Here is a 19,526-nt window from a genome sequence, read left to right on the forward strand (position 1 = left end):
GTGGAAGTGCCCTAGGTTCTGTTGCTTTGTTTTTTAGATGTTTCAGGAAACACCATACACTTCTCCCGAGTGGTTGTTGGCAATTTACATCCCGCCCATCAGCATAACAAGGCTCCCAGTTCTCCATGGCCTGTCCTGCCTTTCTGGATTTTACACTTTTTTCAGATGGCCCTTTTGACCGGGGGGAAGTGAGACTTCATTGTAGTGCAGATTTCCTTTGCAAGCTTGCTTGGTTGGCCAAAAAGGGCGTATGCGTTTTTTCCTGAATATATTCAGGAAAAAACGCATACGCCCTTTTTGGCCAAGTGCATCATTGTGGACGTTCTGCCTCTTTTCCTATGCTTTCAATGCAATTCCAGTCTACCTCCTGAAATCGGTTTCCTGCAATTCTGCCCCGCTTTCAAGTCCTCTTGGCAGCCTTACTTCAGTCTATTTTTGGACGATAGCTGTCATTTATAACTCTGCAGGTTTGTGAATTACAGTGCCCCTGAGCTCCTTTCTTCAACTCGCTTTCTTGTGAGCTGGCCGCAACACCGCAGGATGGCTTCAGGCCCTAATCTGGTTCCGGCACGGCACGCTGAGCCTTTGGTTATTTCCTCTTCCTGGTGGGAAATGAGAGTTAAATTTGCCCGTCCAGACACCTCCAGCGAGTCTCTCATTGGTTCTCGCTATTCCTGTTCATCTTCCAAGAAATAGCAAACTGGGCCAAACAAGAGGTTAAAGGCGCTGACTCTCCTAGTGGGGAGAGTGTTAGTAAAGCGTCTGGAATGTTGCACCCGAGTACCAGGGCAGGAAAACTGAGACATATTTGAACACGTCTCCCGTTCACATGGTTGATCATACTTGGGTTCCACATGCATCTTTTAACTGAAGGAAGAATACCTTAAACCTGGGTATTTGAAACCCGTGGAATGGGTACCATGCAATATGACTTCAAAGGGTCTTCATTTGCTCACCGAACCTCTCCAATCCTATCACTGCTGCGTTTATGCCCCTGTACACATGCTTGATTCTCTTTCGGAGACATAGCAATCCATAGGTTTTAAGATACTTACTAGTCAGGTACATTCTTAGGCGTTTAATATGCGGTGTTGAGTCCATTTCATTGAGCAAGGAGTAGCTCTTGTCTATTCCATATTTGGCTTAAGGAACTTTATCTGTGCTCATTTCAATCTCTGGTTTTATGCAGCACCCCAACTCACCTTGCCCCTTAAGCAAGCATAAGTTGGTTTTCTAAATTTGAGACCCTGTTCTGTTCTGTAATTCAGTTCCTGTGTAGCCAAGTTTACATTCCGTGTATTACTGATATCTTATGATGTTTCTTTTTCTGTGTGACTTATTTCAGTTAGAATCATCATACCTGAATCCACTCATTGTGCTGCTAAGGGCCTGATGACACAGATTTCATTGCTGAGTGATATTGCTTTGTAAGTAAATACCACAACTTTTTTATCCATTTTTCACTTTCTGCGATGTTGAACTTGTACTGTAAACGAGGTTCTTGTAAACAGAGCCGTTCAAAACTTTGGGGTGGCTGTGTCTTTTTGATTTTAAATTCCCTAAGCTATAGGACCATAAGTGGAAGTGCCCTAGGCTCTGTTGCTTGGTTTTTTAGATGTTTCAGGAAACACCATACACTTCTCCCGAGTGGTTGTTGGCAATTTACATCCCGCCCATCAGCATAACAAGGCTCCCAGTTCTCCATGGCCTGTCCTGCCTTTCTGGATGTTACACTTTTTTCAGATGGCCCTTTTGACCGGGGGGAAGTGAGACTTCATTGTAGTGCACATTTCCTTTGCAAGCTTGCTTGGTTGGCCAAAAAGGGCGTATGCGTTTTTTCCTGAATATATTCAGGAAAAAACGCATACGCCCTTTTTGGCCAAGTGCATCATTGTGGACGTTCTGCCTCTTTTCCTATGCTTTCAATGCAATTCCAGTCTACCTCCTGAAATCGGTTTCCTGCAATTCTGCCCCGCTTTCAAGTCCTCTTGGCAGCCTTACTTCAGTCTATTTTTGGACGATAGCTGTCATTTATAACTCTGCAGGTTTGTGAATTACAGTGCCCCTGAGCTCCTTTCTTCAACTCGCTTTCTTGTGACCTGGCCGCAACACCGCAGGATGGCTTCAGGCCCTAATCTGGTTCCGGCACGGCATGCTGAGCCTTTGGTTAATTCCTCTTCCTGGTGGGAAATGAGAGTTAAATTTGCCCGTCCAGACACCTCCAGCGAGTCTCTCATTGGTTCTCGCTATTCCTGTTCATCTTCCGCAGAAATTGCAAACTGGGCCAAACAGGAGGTTAAAGGGACTGACTCTCCAAGTCGGGAGAGTGTTAGTAAAGCGTCTGGAATGTTGCACCCGAGTACCAGGGTACGAAAACTGAGACATATTTGAACACGTCTCCCGTTCACATGGTTGATCATACTCTGGGTTCCACATGCATGTTTTAGCTGAAGGAAGAATACCTTAAACCTGGAGAGCTGAGACCCTTGTAATGGGTACCATGCAATATGACTTCAAAGGGTCTTCATTTGCTCACTGAACCTCTCCAATCCTATCACTGCTGCGTTTATGCCCCTGTACACACACTTGATTCTCTTTTGGAGACATAGCAATCCATAGGTTTTAAGATACTTACTAGTCAGGTACATTCTTAGGCGTTTAATATGGGGTTTTGAGTCCATTTCGTTGAGCAAGGAGTAGCTCTTGTCTATTCCATATTTGGCTTAAGGAACTTTATCTGTGCTCATTTCAATCTCTGGTTTTATGCAGCACCCAAACTCACCTTTCCCCTTAAGCAAGCATAAGTTGGTTTTCTAAATTTGAGACCCTGTTCTGTTTTGAAATGCAGTTCCTGTGTAGCCAAGTTTACATTCCGTGTATTAGTGATATCTTATGATGTTTCTTTTTCTGTGTGACTTATTTCAGTTAGAATCATCGTACCTGAATCCACTCATTATGCTGCTAAGGGCCTGATGACATAGATTTCATTGCTGAGTGATACTGCATTGTACGTAAGTACCACAAGTTCTTTATCCATTTTTCACTTTCTGTGATATTGAACTTGTACTGTAAACGAGGTTCTTGTAAACAGAGGCGTCCCAAACTTTGGGGTGGCTGTGTCTTTTTGATTTTAATTTCCCTAAGCTATAGGACCATAAGTGGAAGTGCCCTAGGCTCTGTTGCTTTGTTTTTTAGATGTTTCAGGAAACACCATACACTTCTCCTGAGTGTCTGTTGGCAATTTACATCCCGCCCATCAGCATAACAAGGCTCCCAGTTCTCCATAGCCTTTCCTGCCTTTCTGGATTTTACACTTTTTTCAGATGGCCCTTTTGACCGGGGGGAAGTGAGACTTCATTGTAGTGCAGATTTCCTTTGCAAGCTTGCTTGGTTGGCCAAAAAGGGCGTATGCGTTTTTTCCTGAATATATTCAGGAAAAAACGCATACGCCCTTTTTGGCCAAGTGCATCATTGTGGACCTTCTGCCTCTTTTCCTATGCTTTCAATGCAATTCCAGTCTACCTCCTGAAATCGGTTTCCTGCAATTGTGTCCCGCTTTCAAGTCCTCTTGGCAGCCTTACTTCAGTATATTTTTGGACGATAGCTGTCATTTATAACTCTGCAGGTTTGTGAATTACAGTGCCCCTGAGCTCCTTTCTTCAACTCGCTTTCTTGTGACCTGGCCGCACACCGCAGGATGGCTTCAGGCCCTAATCTGGTTCTGGCACGGCACGCTGAGCCTTTGGTTAATTCCTCTTCCTGGTGGGAAATGAGAGTTGAATTTGCCCGTCCAGACACCTCCAGCTAGTCTCTCATTGGTTCTCGCTATTCCTGTTCATATTCCACAGAAATTGCAAACTGGGCCAAACAGGAGGTTAAAGGGACTGACTCTCCAAGTGGGGAGAGTGTTAGTAAAGCATCTGGAATGTTGCACCCGAGTACCAGGGGAGGAAAACTGAGACATATTTGAACACGTCTCCCGTTCACATGGTTGATCATACTCTGGGTTCCACATGCATGTTTTAGCTGAAGGAAGAATACCTTAAACCTGGAGAGTTGAGACCGGTGTAATGGGTACCGTGCAATATGACTTCAAAGGGTCTTCATTTGCTCACCGAACCTCTCCAATCCTATCACTGCTGCGTTTATGCCCCTGTACACATGCTTGATTCTCTTTCGGAGACATAGCAATCCATAGGTTTTAAGATACTTACTAGTCAGGTACATTCTTTGGCGTTTAATATGCGGTGTTGAGTCCATTTCGTTGAGCAAGGAGTAGCTCTTGTCTATTCCATATTTGGCTTAAGGAACTTTATCTGTGCTCATTTCAATCTCTGGTTTTATGCAGCACCCCAACTCACCTTTACCCTTAAGCAAGCATAAGTTGGTTTTCTAAATTTGAGACCCTGTTCTGTTCTGTAATTCAGTTCCTGTGTAGCCAAGTTTACATTCCGTGTATTAGTGATATCTTATGATGTTTCTTTTTCTGTGTGACTTATTTCAGTTAGAATCATCATACCTGAATCCACTCATTGTGCTGCTAAGGGCCTTGTGACACAGATTTCATTGCTGAGTGATATTGCTTTGTAAGTGATTACCACAACTTCTTTATCCATTTTTCACTTTCTGCGATGTTGAACTTGTACTGTAAACGAGGTTCTTGTAAACAGAGCCGTTTCAAACTTTGGGGTGGCTGTGTCTTTTTGATTTTAATTTCCCTAAGCTATAGGACCATAAGTGGAAGTGCACTAGGCTCTGTTGATTTGTGTTTTAGATGTTTCAGGAAACACCATACACTTCTCCCAAGTGTCTGTTGGCAATTTACATCCCGCCCATCAGCATAACAAGACTCCCAGTTCTCCATGGCCTGTCCTGCCTTTCTGGATTTTACACTTTTTTCAGATGGCCCTTTTGACCGGGGAGAAGTGAGACTTCATTGTAGTGCAGATTTCCTTTGCAAGCTTGCTTGGTTGGCCAAAAAGGGCGTATGCGTTTTTTCCTGAATATATTCAGGAAAAAACGCATACGCCCTTTTTGGCCAAGTGCATCATTGTGGACGTTCTGCCTCTTTTCCTATGCTTTCAATGCAATTCCAGTCTACCTCCTGAAATCGGTTTCCTGCAATTCTGCCCCGCTTTCAAGTCCTCTTGGCAGCCTTACTTCAGTCTATTTTTGGACGGTAGCTGTCATTTATAACTCTGCAGGTTTGTGAATTACAGCGCCCCTGAGCTCCTTTCTTCAACTCGCTTTCTTGTGACCTGGCCGCAACACCGCAGGATGGCTTCAGGCCCTAATCTGGTTCCGGCACGGCACGCTGAGCCTTTGGTTAATTCCTCTTCCTGGTGGGAAATGAGAGTTAAATTTGCCCGTCCAGACACCTCCAGCTAGCCTCTCATTGGTTCTCGCTATTCCTGTTCATCTTCCACAGAAATTGCAAACTGGGCCAAACAGGAGGTTAAAGGGACTGACTCTCCAAGTGGGGAGAGAGTTAGTAAAGCGTCTGGAATGTTGCACCTGAGTACCAGGGTACGAAAACTGAGACATATTTGAACACGTCTCCCGATCACATGGTTGATCATACTCTGGGTTCCACATGCATGTTTTAGCTGAAGGAAGAATACCTAAAACCTGGGTAGTTGAAACCCGTGGAATGGGTACCATGCAATATGACTTCAAAGGGTCTTCATTTGCTCACGAACCTCTCCAATCCTATCACTGCTGCGTTTATGCCCCTGTACACATGCTTGATTCTCTTTCGGAGACATAGCAATCCATAGGTTTTAAGATACTTACTAGTCAGGTACATTCTTAGGCGTTTAATATGCGGTGTTGAGTCCATTTCGTTGAGCAAGGAGTAGCTCTTGTCTATTCCATATTTGGCTTAAGGAACTTTATCTGTGCTCATTTCAATCTCTGGTTTTATGCAGCACCCCAACTCACCTTTCCCCTTAAGCAAGCATAAGTTAGTTTTCTAAATTTGAGACACTGTTCTGTTCTGTAATTCAGTTCCTGTGTAGCCAAGTTTACATTCCGTGTATTATTGATATCTTATGATGTTTCTTTTTCTGTGTGACTTATTTCAGTTAGAATCATCATACCTGAATCCACTCATTGTGCTGCTAAGGGCCTGATGACACAGATTTCATTGCTGAGTGATATTGCTTTGTAAGTAAATACCACAACTTCTTTATCCATTTTTCACTTTCTGCGATGTTGAACTTGTACTGTAAACGAGGTTCTTGTAAACGGAGGCGTCCCAAACTTTGGGGTGGCTGTGTCTTTTTGATTTTAATTTCCCTAAGCTATAGGACCATAAGTGGAAGTGCCCTAGGCTCTGTTGCTTTGTTTTTTAGATGTTTCAGGAAACACCATACACTTCTCCCAAGTGTCTGTTGGCAATTTACATCCCGCCCATCAGCATAACAAGACTCCCAGTTCTCAATGGCCTGTCCTGCCTTTCTGGATTTTACACTTTTTTCAGATGGCCCTTTTGACCGGGGGGAAGTGAGACTTCATTGTAGTGCAGATTTCCTTTGCAAGCTTGCTTGGTTGGCCAAAAAGTGCGTATGCGTTTTTTCCTGAATATATTCAGGAAAAAACGCATACGCCCTTTTTGGCCAAGTGCATCATTGTGGACGTTCTGCCTCTTTTCCTATGCTTTCAATGCAATTCCAGTCTACCTCCTGAAATCGGTTTCCTGCAATTCTGCCCCGCTTTCAAGTCCTGTTGGCAGCCTTACTTCAGTCTATTTTTGGACGATAGCTGTCATTTATAACTCTGCAGGTTTGTGAATTACAGTGTCCCTGAGCTCCTTTCTTCAACTCGCTTTCTTGTGACCTGGCCGCAACACCGCAGGATGGCTTCAGACCCTAATCTGGTTCCGGCATGGCATGCTGAGCCTTTGGTTAATTCCTCTTCCTGGTGGGAAATTAGAGTAAAATTTGCCCGTCCAGACACCTCCAGCTAGCCTCTCATTGGTTCTCGCTATTCCTGTTCATCTTCCACAGAAATTGCAAACTGGGCCAAACAGGAGGTTAAAGGGACTGACTCTCTAAGTGGGGAGAGTGTTAGTAAAGCGTCTGGAATGTTGCACCCGAGTACCAGGGTACGAAAACTGAGACATATTTGAACACGTCTCCCGATCACATGGTTGATCATACTCTACGTTCCACATGCATGTTTTAGCTGAAGGAAGAATACCTTAAACCTGGGTAGTTGAAACCCGTGGAATGGGTACCATGCAATATGACTTCAAAGGGTCTTCAGTTGCTCACGAACCTCTCCAATCCTATCACTGCTGCATTTATGCCCCTGTACACATGCTTGATTCTCTTTCGGAGACATAGCAATCCATAGGTTTTAAGATACTTACTAGTCAGGTACATTCTTAGGCGTTTAATATGCGGTGTTGAGTCCATTTCGTTGAGCAGGGAGTAGCTCTTGTCTATTCCATATTTGGCTTAAGGAACTTTATCTGTGCTCATTTCAATCTCTGGTTTTATGCAGCACCCCAACTCACCTTTCCCCTTAAGCAAGCATAAGTTAGTTTTCTAAATTTGAGACACTGTTCTGTTCTGTAATTCAGTTCCTGTGTAGCCAAGTTTACATTCCGTGTATTATTGATATCTTATGATGTTTCTTTTTCTGTGTGACTTATTTCAGTTAGAATCATCATACCTGAATCCACTCATTGTGCTGCTAAGGGCCTGATGACACAGATTTCATTGCTGAGTGATATTGCTTTGTAAGTAAATACCACAACTTCTTTATCCATTTTTCACTTTCTGCGATGTTGAACTTGTACTGTAAACGAGGTTCTTGTAAACGGAGGCGTCCCAAACTTTGGGGTGGCTGTGTCTTTTTGATTTTAATTTCCCTAAGCTATAGGACCATAAGTGGAAGTGCCCTAGGCTCTGTTGCTTTGTTTTTTAGATGTTTCAGGAAACACCATACACTTCTCCCAAGTGTCTGTTGGCAATTTACATCCCGCCCATCAGCATAACAAGACTCCCAGTTCTCAATGGCCTGTCCTGCCTTTCTGGATTTTACACTTTTTTCAGATGGCCCTTTTGACCGGGGGGAAGTGAGACTTCATTGTAGTGCAGATTTCCTTTGCAAGCTTGCTTGGTTGGCCAAAAAGTGCGTATGCGTTTTTTCCTGAATATATTCAGGAAAAAACGCATACGCCCTTTTTGGCCAAGTGCATCATTGTGGACGTTCTGCCTCTTTTCCTATGCTTTCAATGCAATTCCAGTCTACCTCCTGAAATCGGTTTCCTGCAATTCTGCCCCGCTTTCAAGTCCTCTTGGCAGCCTTACTTCAGTCTATTTTTGGACGATAGCTGTCATTTATAACTCTGCAGGTTTGTGAATTACAGTGCCCCTGAGCTCCTTTCTTCAACTCGCTTTCTTGTGACCTGGCCGCAACACCGCAGGATGGCTTCAGACCCTAATCTGGTTCCGGCATGGCATGCTGAGCCTTTGGTTAATTCCTCTTCCTGGTGGGAAATTAGAGTAAAATTTGCCCGTCCAGACACCTCCAGCTTGCCTCTCATTGGTTCTCGCTATTCCTGTTCATCTTCCGCAGAAATTGCAAACTGGGCCAAACAGGAGGTTAAAGGGACTGACTCTCCAAGTCGGGAGAGTGTTAGTAAAGCGTCTGGAATGTTGCACCCGAGTACCAGGGGAGGAAAACTGAGACATATTTGAACACGTCTCCCGTTCACATGGTTGATCATACTCTGGGTTCCACATGCATGTTTTAGCTGAAGGAAGAATACCTTAAACCTGGAGAGTTGAGACCCGTGTAATGGGTACCATGCAATATGACTTCAAAGGGTCTTCATTTGCTCACCGAACCTCTCCAATCCTATCACTGCTGCGTTTATGCCCCTGTACACACGCTTGATTCTCTTTTGGAGACATAGCAATCCATAGGTTTTAAGATACTTACTAGTCAGGTACATTCTTAGGCGTTTAATATGGGGTTTTGAGTCCATTTCGTTGAGCAAGGAGTAGCTCTTGTCTATTCCATATTTGGCTTAAGGAACTTTATCTGTGCTCATTTCAATCTCTGGTTTTATGCAGCACCCCAACTCACCTTTCCCCTTAAGCAAGCATAAGTTGGTTTTCTAAATTTGAGACCCTGTTCTGTATTGGAATGCAGTTCCTGTGTAGCCAAGTTTACATTCCGTGTATTAGTGATATCTTATGATGTTTCTTTTTCTGTGTGACTTATTTCAGTTAGAATCATCATACCTGAATCCACTCATTATGCTGCTACGGGCCTGATGACATAGATTTCATTGCTGAGTGATACTGCATTGTACGTAAGTACCACAAGTTCTTTATCCATTTTTCACTTTCTGCGATGTTGAACTTGTACGGCAAACGAGGTTCTTGTAAACGGAGGCGTCCCAAACATTGGGGTGGCTGTGTCTTTTTGATTTTAATTTCCCTAAGCTATAGGACCATAAGTGGAAGTGCCCTAGGCTCTGTTGCTTTGTTTTTTAGATGTTTCAGGAAACACCATACACTTCTCCTGAGTGTCTGTTGGCAATTTACATCCTGCCCATCAGCATAACACGGCTCCCAGTTCTCCATGGCCTGTCCTGCCTTTCTGGAGTTTACACTTTTTTCAGATGGCCCTTTTGACCGGGGAGAAGTGAGACTTCATTGTAGTGCAGATTTCCTTTGCAAGTTTGCTTCCTTGGCCAAAAAGGGCGTATGCGTTTTTTCCTGAATATATTCAGGAAAAAACGCATACGCCCTTTTTGGCCAAGTGCATCATTGTGGACGTTCTGCCTCTTTTCCTATGCTTTCAATGCAATTCCAGTCTACCTCCTGAAATCGGTTTCCTGCAATTCTGCCCCGCATTCAAGTCCTCTTGGCAGCCTTACTTCAGTCTATTTTTGGACGATAGCTGTCATTTATAACTCTGCAGGTTTGTGAATTACAGTGCCCCTGAGCTCCTTTCTTCAACTCGCTTTCTTGTGACCTGGCCGCAACACCGCAGGATGGCTTCAGGCCCTAATCTGGTTCCGGCCTGGCATGCTGAGCCTTTGGTTAATTCCTCTTCCTGGTGGGAAATGAGAGTTAAATTTGCCCGTCCAGACACCTCCAGCTAGTCTCTCATTGGTTCTCGCTATTCCTGTTCATCTTCCGCAGAAATTGCAAACTGGGCCAAACAGGAGTTTAAAAGGACTGACTCTCCAAGTGGGGAGAGTGTTATTAAAGCGTCTGGAATGTTGCACCCGAGTACCAGGGGAGGAAAACTGAGACATATTTGAACACGTCTCCCGTTCACATGGTTGATCATACTCTGGGTTCCACATGCATGTTTTAGCTGAAGGAAGAATACCTTAAACCTGGGTAGTTGAAACCCGTGGAATGGGTACCATGCAATATGACTTCAAAGGGTCTTCAGTTGCTCACGAACCTCTCCAATCCTATCACTGCTGCATTTATGCCCCTGTACACATGCTTGATTCTCTTTCGGAGACATAGCAATCCATAGGTTTTAAGATACTTACTAGTCAGGTACATTCTTAGGCGTTTAATATGGGGTGTTGAGTCCATTTCGTTGAGCAGGGAGTAGCTCTTGTCTATTCCATATTTGGCTTAAGGAACTTTATCTGTGCTCATTTCAATCTCTGGTTTTATGCAGCACCCCAACTCACCTTTCCCCTTAAGCAAGCATAAGTTAGTTTTCTAAATTTGAGACCCTGTTCTGTTCTGTAATTCAGTTCCTGTGTAGCCAAGTTTACATTCCGTGTATTATTGATATCTTATGATGTTTCTTTTTCTGTGTGACTTATTTCAGTTAGTATCATCATACCTGAATCCACTCATTGTGCTGCTAAGGGCCTGATGACACAGATTTCATTGCTGAGTGATATTGCTTTGTAAGTAAATACCACAACTTCTTTATCCATTTTTCACTTTCTGCGATGTTGAACTTGTACTGTAAACGAGGTTCTTGTAAACAGAGCCGTTCCAAACTCTGGGGTGGCTGTGTCTTTTTGATTTTAATTTCCCTAAGCTATAGGACCATAAGTGGAAGTGCCCTAGGTTCTGTTGCTTTGTTTTTTAGCTGTTTCAGGAAACACCATACACTTCTCCCAAGTGGTTCTTGGCAATTTACATCCCGCCCACCAGCATAACAAGGCTCCCAGTTCTCCATGGCCTGTCCTGCCTTTCTGGATGTTACACTTTTTTCAGATGGCCCTTTTGACCGGGTGGAAGTGAGACTTCATTGTAGTGCAGATTTCCTTTGCAAGCTTGCTTGGTTGGCCAAAAAGGGCGTATGCGTTTTTTCCTGAATATATTCAGGAAAAAACGCATACGCACTTTTTGGCCAAGTGCATCATTGTGGACGTTCTGCCTCTTTTCCTATGCTTTCAATGCAATTCCAGTCTACCTCCTGAAATCGGTTTCCTGCAATTCTGCCCCGCTTTCAAGTCCTCTTGGCAGCCTTACTTCAGTCTATTTTTGGACGATAGCTGTCATTTATAACTCTGCAGGTTTGTGAATTACAGTGCCCCTGAGCTCCTTTCTTCAACTCGCTTTCTTGTGACCTGGCCGCAACACCGCAGGATGGCTTCAGGCCCTAATCTGGTTCCGGCCTGGCATGCTGAGCCTTTGGTTAATTCCTCTTCCTGGTGGGAAATGAGAGTTAAATTTGCCCGTCCAGACACCTCCAGCTAGTCTCTCATTGGTTCTCGCTATTCCTGTTCATCTTCCGCAGAAATTGCAAACTGGGCCAAACAGGAGTTTAAAAGGACTGACTCTCCAAGTGGGGAGAGTGTTATTAAAGCGTCTGGAATGTTGCACCCGAGTACCAGGGGAGGAAAACTGAGACATATTTGAACACGTCTCCCGTTCACATGGTTGATCATACTCTGGGTTCCACATGCATGTTTTAGCTGAAGGAAGAATACCTTAAACCTGGAGAGTTGAGACCCGTGTAATGGGTACCATGCAATATGACTTCAAAGGGTCTTCATTTGCTCACCGAACCTCTCCAATCCTATTACTGCTGCGTTTATGCCCCTGTACACATGCTTGATTCTCTTTTGGAGACATAGCAATCCATAGGTTTTAAGATACTTACTAGTCAGGTACATTCTTAGGCGTTTAATATGGGGTGTTGAGTCCATTTCGTTGAGCAAGGAGTAGCTCTTGTCTATTCCATATTTGGCTTAAGGAACTTTATCTGTGCTCATTTCAATCTCTGGTTTTATGCAGCACCCCAACTCACCTTTCCCCTTAAGCAAGCATAAGTTGGTTTTCTAAATTTGAGACCCTGTTCTGTTCTGTAATTCAGTTCCTGTGTAGCCAAGTTTACATTCCGTGTATTACTGATACCTTATGATGTTTCTTTTTCTGTGTGACTTATTTCAGTTAGAATCATCATACCTGAATCCACTCATTGTGCTGCTAAGGGCCTGATGACATAGATTTCATTGCTGAGTGATATTGCTTTGTAAGTGATTACCACAATTTCTTTATCCATTTTTCACTTTCTGCGATGTTGAACTTGTACTGTAAACGAGGTTCTTGTAAACAGAGGCGTCCCAAATTTTGGGGTGGCTGTGTCTTTTTCATTTTAATTTCCCTAAGCTATAGGACCATAAGTGGAAGTGCCCTAGGCTCTGTTGCTTTGTTTTTTAGATGTTTCAGGAAACACCATACACTTCTCCCAAGTGTCTGTTGGCAATTTACATCCCGCCCATCAGCATAACAAGGCTCCCAGTTCTCCATGGCCTGTCCTGCCTTTCTGGATTTTACACTTTTTTCAGATGGCCCTTTTGACCGGGGGGAAGTGAGACTTCATTGTAGTGCAGATTTCCTTTGCAAGCTTGCTTGGTTGGCCAAAAAGGGCGTATGCGTTTTTTCCTGAATATATTCAGGAAAAAACGCATACGCCCTTTTTGGCCAAGTGCATCATTGTGGACGTTCTGCCTCTTTTCCTATGCTTTCAATGCAATTCCAGTCTACCTCCTGAAATCGGTTTCCTGCAATTCTGCCCCGCTTTCAAGTCCTCTTGGCAGCCTTACTTCAGTGTATTTTTGGACGATAGCTGTCATTTATAACTCTGCAGGTTTGTGAATTACAGTGCCCCTGAGCTCCTTTCTTCAACTCGCTTTCTTGTGACCTGGCCGCAACACCGCAGGATGGCTTCAGGCCCTAATCTGGTTCCGGCCCGGCATGCTGAGCCTTTGGTTAATTCCTCTTCCTGGTGGGAAATGAGAGTTAAATTTGCCCGTCCAGACACCTCCAGCTAGCCTCTCATTGGTTCTCGCTATTCCTGTTCATCTTCCGCAGAAATTGCAAACTGGGCCAAACAGGAGGTTAAAGGGACTGACTCTCCAAGTCGGGAGAGTGTTAGTAAAGCGTCTGGAATGTTGCACCCGAGTACCAGGGGAGGAAAACTGAGACATATTTGAACACGTCTCCCGTTCACATGGTTGATCATACTCTGGGTTCCACATGCATGTTTTAGCTGAAGGAAGAATACCTTAAACCTGGAGAGTTGAGACCCGTGTAATGGGTACCATGCAATATGACTTCAAAGGGTCTTCATTTGCTCACCGAACCTCTCCAATCCTATCACTGCTGCGTTTATGCCCCTGTACACACACTTGATTCTCTTTTGGAGACATAGCAATCCATAGGTTTTAAGATACTTACTAGTCAGGTACATTCTTAGGCGTTTAATATGCGGTTTTGAGTCCATTTCGTTGAGCAAGGAGTAGCTCTTGTCTATTCCATATTTGGCTTAAGGAACTTTATCTGTGCTCATTTCAATCTCTGGTTTTATGCAGCACCCCAACTCACCTTTCCCCTTAAGCAAGCATAAGTTGGTTTTCTAAATTTGAGACCCTGTTCTGTTTTGGAATGCAGTTCCTGTGTAGCCAAGTTTCCATTCCGTGTATTACTGATATCTTATGATGTTTCTTTTTCTGTGTGACTTATTTCAGTTAGAATCATCATACCTGAATCCACTCATTGTGCTGCTAAGGGCCTTATGACACAGATTTCATTGCTGAGTGATATTGCTTTGTAAGTAAATACCACAACTTCTTTATCCATTTTTCACTTTCTGCGATGTTGAACTTGTACTGTAAACGAGGTTCTTGTAAACAGAGGCGTTCCAAACTTTGGGGTGGCTGTGTCTTTTTGATTTTAATTTCCCTAAGCTATAGGACCATAAGTGGAAGTGCCCTAGGCTCTGTTGCTTTGTTTTCTAGGTGTTTCAGGAAACACCATACACTTCTCCGGAGTGTCTGTTGGCAATTTACATCCCGCCCATCAGCATAACAAGGCTCCCAGTTCTCCATGGCCTGTCCTGCCTTTCTGGATTTTACACTTTTTTCAGATGGCCCTTTTGACCGGGGGGAAGTGAGACTTCATTGTAGTGCAGATTTCCTTTGCAAGCTTGCTTGGTTGGCCAAAAAGGGCGTATGCGTTTTTTCCTGAATATATTCAGGAAAAAACGCATACGCCCTTTTTGGCCAAGTGCATCATTGTGGACGTTCTGCCTCTTTTCCTATGCTTTCAATACAATTCCAGTCTACCTCCTGAAATCGGTTTCCTGCAATTCTGCCCCGCTTTCAAGTCCTCTTGGCAGCCTTACTTCAGTCTATTTTTGGACGATAGCTGTCATTTATAACTCTGCAGGTTTGTGAATTACAGTGCCCCTGAGCTCCTTTCTTCAACTCGCTTTCTTGTGAGCTGGCCGCAACACCGCAGGATGGCTTCAGGCCCTAATCTGGTTCCGGCCCGGCATGCTGAGCCTTTGGTTAATTCCTCTTCCTGGTGAGAAATGAGAGTTAAATTTGCCCGTCCAGACACCTCCAGCTAGCCTCTCATTGGTTCTCGCTATTCCTGTTCATCTTCCGCAGAAATTGCAAACTGGGCCAAACAGGAGGTTAAAGGGACTGACTCTCCAAGTCGGGAGAGTGTTAGTAAAGCATCTGGAATGTTGCACCCGAGCACCAGGGTAGGAAAACTGAGACATATTTGAACACGTCTCCCGTTCACATGGTTGATCATACTCTGGGTTCCACATGCATGTTTTAGCTGAAGGAAGAATACCTTAAACCTGGAGAGTTGAGACCCGTGGAATGGGTACCGTGCAATATGACTTCACAGGGTCTTCATTTGCTCACCGAACCTCTCCAATCCTATCACTGCTGAGTTTATGCCCCTGTACACACGCTTGATTCTCTTTTGGAGACATAGCAATCCATAGGTTTTAAGATACTTACTAGTCAGGTACATTCTTAGGCATTTAATATGGGGTTTTGAGTCCATTTCGTTGAGCAAGGAGTAGCTCTTGTCTATTCCATATTTGGCTTAAGGAACTTTATCTGTGCTCATTTCAATCTCTGGTTTTATGCAGCACCCCAACTCACCTTGCCCCTTAAGCAAGCATAAGTTGGTTTTCTAAATTTGAGACCCTGTTCTGTTTTGGAATGCAGTTCCTGTGTAGCCAAGTTTCCATTCCGTGTATTACTGATATCTTATGATGTTTCTTTTTCTGTGTGACTTATTTCAGTTAGAATCATCGTACCTGAATCCACTCATTATGCTGCTACGGGCCTGATGACATAGATTTCATTGCTGAGTGATACTGCATTGTACGTAAGTACCACAAGTTCTTTATCCATTTTTCACTTTCTGTGATATTGAACTTGTACGGTAAACGAGGTTCTTGTAAACAGAGGCGTCCAAAACTTTGGGGTGGCTGTGTCTTTTTGATTTTAATTTCCCTAAGCTATAGGACCATAAGTGGAAGTGCCCTAGGCTCTGTTGCTTTGTTTTCTAGGTGTTTCAGGAAACACCATACACTTCTCCGGAGTGTCTGTTGGCAATTTACATCCCGCCCATCAGCATAACAAGGCTCCCAGTTCTCAATGGCCTGTCCTGCCTTTCTGGATTTTACACTTTTTTCAGATGGCCCTTTTGACCGGGGGGAAGTGAGACTTCGTTGTAGTGCAGATTTCCTTTGCAAGCTTGCTTGGTTGGCCAAAAAGGGCGTATGCGTTTTTTCCTGAATATATTCAGGAAAAAACGCATACGCACTTTTTGGCCAAGTGCATCATTGTGGACGTTCTGCCTCTTTTCCTATGCTTTCAATGCAATTCCAGTCTACCTCCTGAAATCGGTTTCCTGCAATTCTGCCCCGCTTTCAAGTCCTCTTGGCAGCCTTACTTCAGTCTATTTTTGGACGATAGCTGTCATTTATAACTCTGCAGGTTTGTGAATTACAGTGCCCCTGAGCTCCTTTCTTCAACTCGCTTTCTTGTGACCTGGCCGCAACACCGCAGGATGGCTTCAGGCCCTAATCTGGTTCCGGCACGGCACGCTGAGCCTTTGGTTAATTCCTCTTCCTGGTGGGAAATGAGAGTTAAATTTGCCCGTTCAGACACCTCCAGCTAGTCTCTCATTGGTTCTCGCTATTCCTGTTCATCTTCCGCAGAAATTGCAAACTGGGCCAAACAGGAGGTTAAAGGGACTGACTCTCCAAGTCGGGAGAGTGTTAGTAAAGCGTCTGGAATGTTGCACCCGAGTACCAGGGTACGAAAACTGAGAAATATTTGAACACGTCTCCCGATCACATGGTTGATCATACTCTAGGATCCACATGCATGTTTTAGCTGAAGGAAGAATACCTTAAACCTGGGTAGGTGAAACCCATGGAATGGGTACCATGTAATATGACTTCAAAGGGTCTTCATTTGCTCACCGAACCTCTCCAATCCTATCACTGCTGCGTTTATGCCCCTGTACACATGCTTGATTCTCTTTCGGAGACATAGCAATCCATAGGTTTTAAGATACTTACTAGTCAGGTACATTCTTAGGCGTTTAATATGTGGTGTTGAGTCCATTTCGTTGAGCAAGGAGTAGCTCTTGTCTATTCCATATTTGGCTTAAGGAACTTTATCTGTGCTCATTTCAATCTCTGGTTTTATGCAGCACCCCAACTCACCTTTCCCCTTAAGCAAGCATAAGTTGGTTTTCTAAATTTGAGACCCTGTTCTGTTCTGTAATTCAGTTCCTGTGTAGCCAAGTTTCCATTCCGTGTATTACTGATATCTTATGATGTTTCTTTTTCTGTGTGACTTATTTCAGTTAGAATCATCATACCTGAATCCACTCATTGTGCTGCTAAGGGCCTTATGACACAGATTTCATTGCTGAGTGATATTGCTTTGTAAGTAAATACCACAACTTCTTTATCCATTTTTCACTTTCTGCGATGTTGAACTTGTACTGTAAACGAGGTTCTTGTAAACAGAGCCGTTCCAAACTTTGGGGTGGCTGTGTCTTTTTGATTTTAATTTCCCTAAGCTATAGGACCATAAGTGGAAGTGCCCTAGGCTCTGTTGCTTTGTTTTCTAGATGTTTCAGGAAACACCATACACTTCTCCTGAGTGTCTGTTGGCAATTTACATCCCGCCCATCAGCATAACAAGGCTCCCAGTTCTCCATGGCCTGTCCTGCCTTTCTGGATTTTACACTTTTTTCAGATGGCCCTTTTGACCGGGGGGAAGTGAGACTTCATTTTAGTGCAGATTTCCTTTGCAAGTTTGCTTGGTTGGCCAAAAAGTGCGTATGCGTTTTTTCCTGAATATATTCAGGAAAAAACGCATACGCCCTTTTTGGCCAAGTGCATCATTGTGGACGTTCTGCCTCTTTTCCTATGCTTTCAATGCAATTCCAGTCTACCTCCTGAAATCGGTTTCCTGCAATTCTGCCCCGCTTTCAAGTCCTCTTGGCAGCCTTACTTCAGTCTATTTTTGGACGATAGCTGTCATTTATAACTCTGCAGGTTTGTGAATTACAGTGCCCCTGAGCTCCTTTCTTCAACTCTCTTTCTTGTGACCTGGCCGCTACACCGCAGGATGGCTTCAGGCCCTAATCTGGTTCCGGCACGGCACGCTGAGCCTTTGGTTAATTCCTCTTCCTGGTGGGAAATGAGAGTTAAATTTGCCCGTTCAGACACCTCCAGCTAGTCTCTCATTGGTTCTCGCTATTCCTGTTCATCTTCCGCAGAAATTGCAAACTGGGCCAAACAGGAGGTTAAAGGGACTGACTCTCCAAGTCGGGAGAGTGTTAGTAAAGCGTCTGGAATGTTGCACCCGAGTACCAGGGTACGAAAACTGAGAAATATTTGAACACGTCTCCCGATCACATGGTTGATCATACTCTAGGTTCCACATGCATGTTTTAGTTGAAGGAAGAATACCTTAAACCTGGGTATGTGAAATCCGTGGAATGGGTACCATGCAATATGACTTCAAAGGGTCTTCATTTGCTCACCGAACCTCTCCAATCCTATCACTGCTGCGTTTATGCCCCTGTACACATGCTTGATTCTCTTTCGGAGACATAGCAATCCATAGGTTTTAAGATACTTACTAGTCAGGTACATTCTTAGGCGTTTAATATGCGGTGTTGAGTCCATTTCGTTGAGCAAGGAGTAGCTCTTGTCTATTCCATATTTGGCTTAAGGAACTTTATCTGTGCTCATTTCAATCTCTGGTTTTATGCAGCACCCCAACTCACCTTTACCCTTAAGCAAGCATAAGTTGGTTTTCTAAATTTGAGACCCTGTTCTGTTCTGTAATTCAGTTCCTGTGTAGCCAAGTTTCCATTCCGTGTATTACTGATATCTTATGATGTTTCTTTTTCTGTGTGACTTATTTCAGTTAGAATCATCATACCTGAATCCACTCATTGTGCTGCTAAGGGCCTGATGACATAGATTTCATTGCTGAGTGATATTGCTTTGTAAGTGATTACCACAACTTCTTTATCCATTTTTCACTTTCTGCGATGTTGAACTTGTACTGTAAACGAGGTTCTTGTAAACAGAGGCGTTCCAAACTTTGGGGTGGCTGTGTCTTTTTGATTTTAATTTCCCTAAGCTATAGGACCATAAGTGGAAGTGCCCTAGGCTCTGTTGCTTTGTTTTTTAGATGTTTCAGGAAACACCATACACTTCTCCCAAGTGTCTGTTGGCAATTTACATCCCGCCCATCAGCATAACAAGGCTCCCAGTTCTCCATGGCCTGTCCTGCCTTTCTGGATTTTACACTTTTTTCAGATGGCCCTTTTGACCGGGGGGAAGTGAGACTTCATTGTAGTGCAGATTTCCTTTGCAAGCTTGCTTGGTTGGCCAAAAAGGGCGTATGCGTTTTTTCCTGAATATATTCAGGAAAAAACGCATACGCCCTTTTTGGCCAAGTGCATCATTGTGGACGTTCTGCCTCTTTTCCTATGCTTTCAATACAATTCCAGTCTACCTCCTGAAATCGGTTTCCTGCAATTCTGCCCCGCTTTCAAGTCCTCTTGGCAGCCTTACTTCAGTCTATTTTTGGACGATAGCTGTCATTTATAACTCTGCAGGTTTGTGAATTACAGTGCCCCTGAGCTCCTTTCTTCAACTCGCTTTCTTGTGAGCTGGCCGCAACACCGCAGGATGGCTTCAGGCCCTAATCTGGTTCCGGCCCG

The 19,526-nt window shown here is 44.0% G+C and overlaps 1 long non-coding RNA gene across 17 annotated transcripts in view; it reads left to right on the forward strand.

Annotated features, from left to right (window-relative positions):
- LOC307181240 overlaps nucleotides 1-19,526 on the forward strand; it is a 1,005,010-nt gene that overhangs the window by 975,186 nt on the left and 10,298 nt on the right. For 15 of the 17 annotated variants that reach the window (XR_013826201.1, XR_013826203.1, XR_013826204.1 and 12 more), the window contains one exon: nucleotides 9,243-9,305. The exons of 1 other annotated variant lie outside the window; for it this stretch is intronic. This is a non-coding gene — a long non-coding RNA (uncharacterized lncRNA). Of the gene's footprint in view, nucleotides 1-9,242; nucleotides 9,306-10,821; nucleotides 10,939-19,526 lie in introns of those variants that run through there. One more of the 17 variants, XR_013826198.1, reaches the window with a different exon arrangement.

The sequence above is a fragment of the Stenella coeruleoalba genome (assembly GCF_951394435.1).
Source record: "Stenella coeruleoalba genome assembly, contig: scaffold_84, whole genome shotgun sequence".
NCBI lineage: Eukaryota > Metazoa > Chordata > Mammalia > Artiodactyla > Delphinidae > Stenella > Stenella coeruleoalba.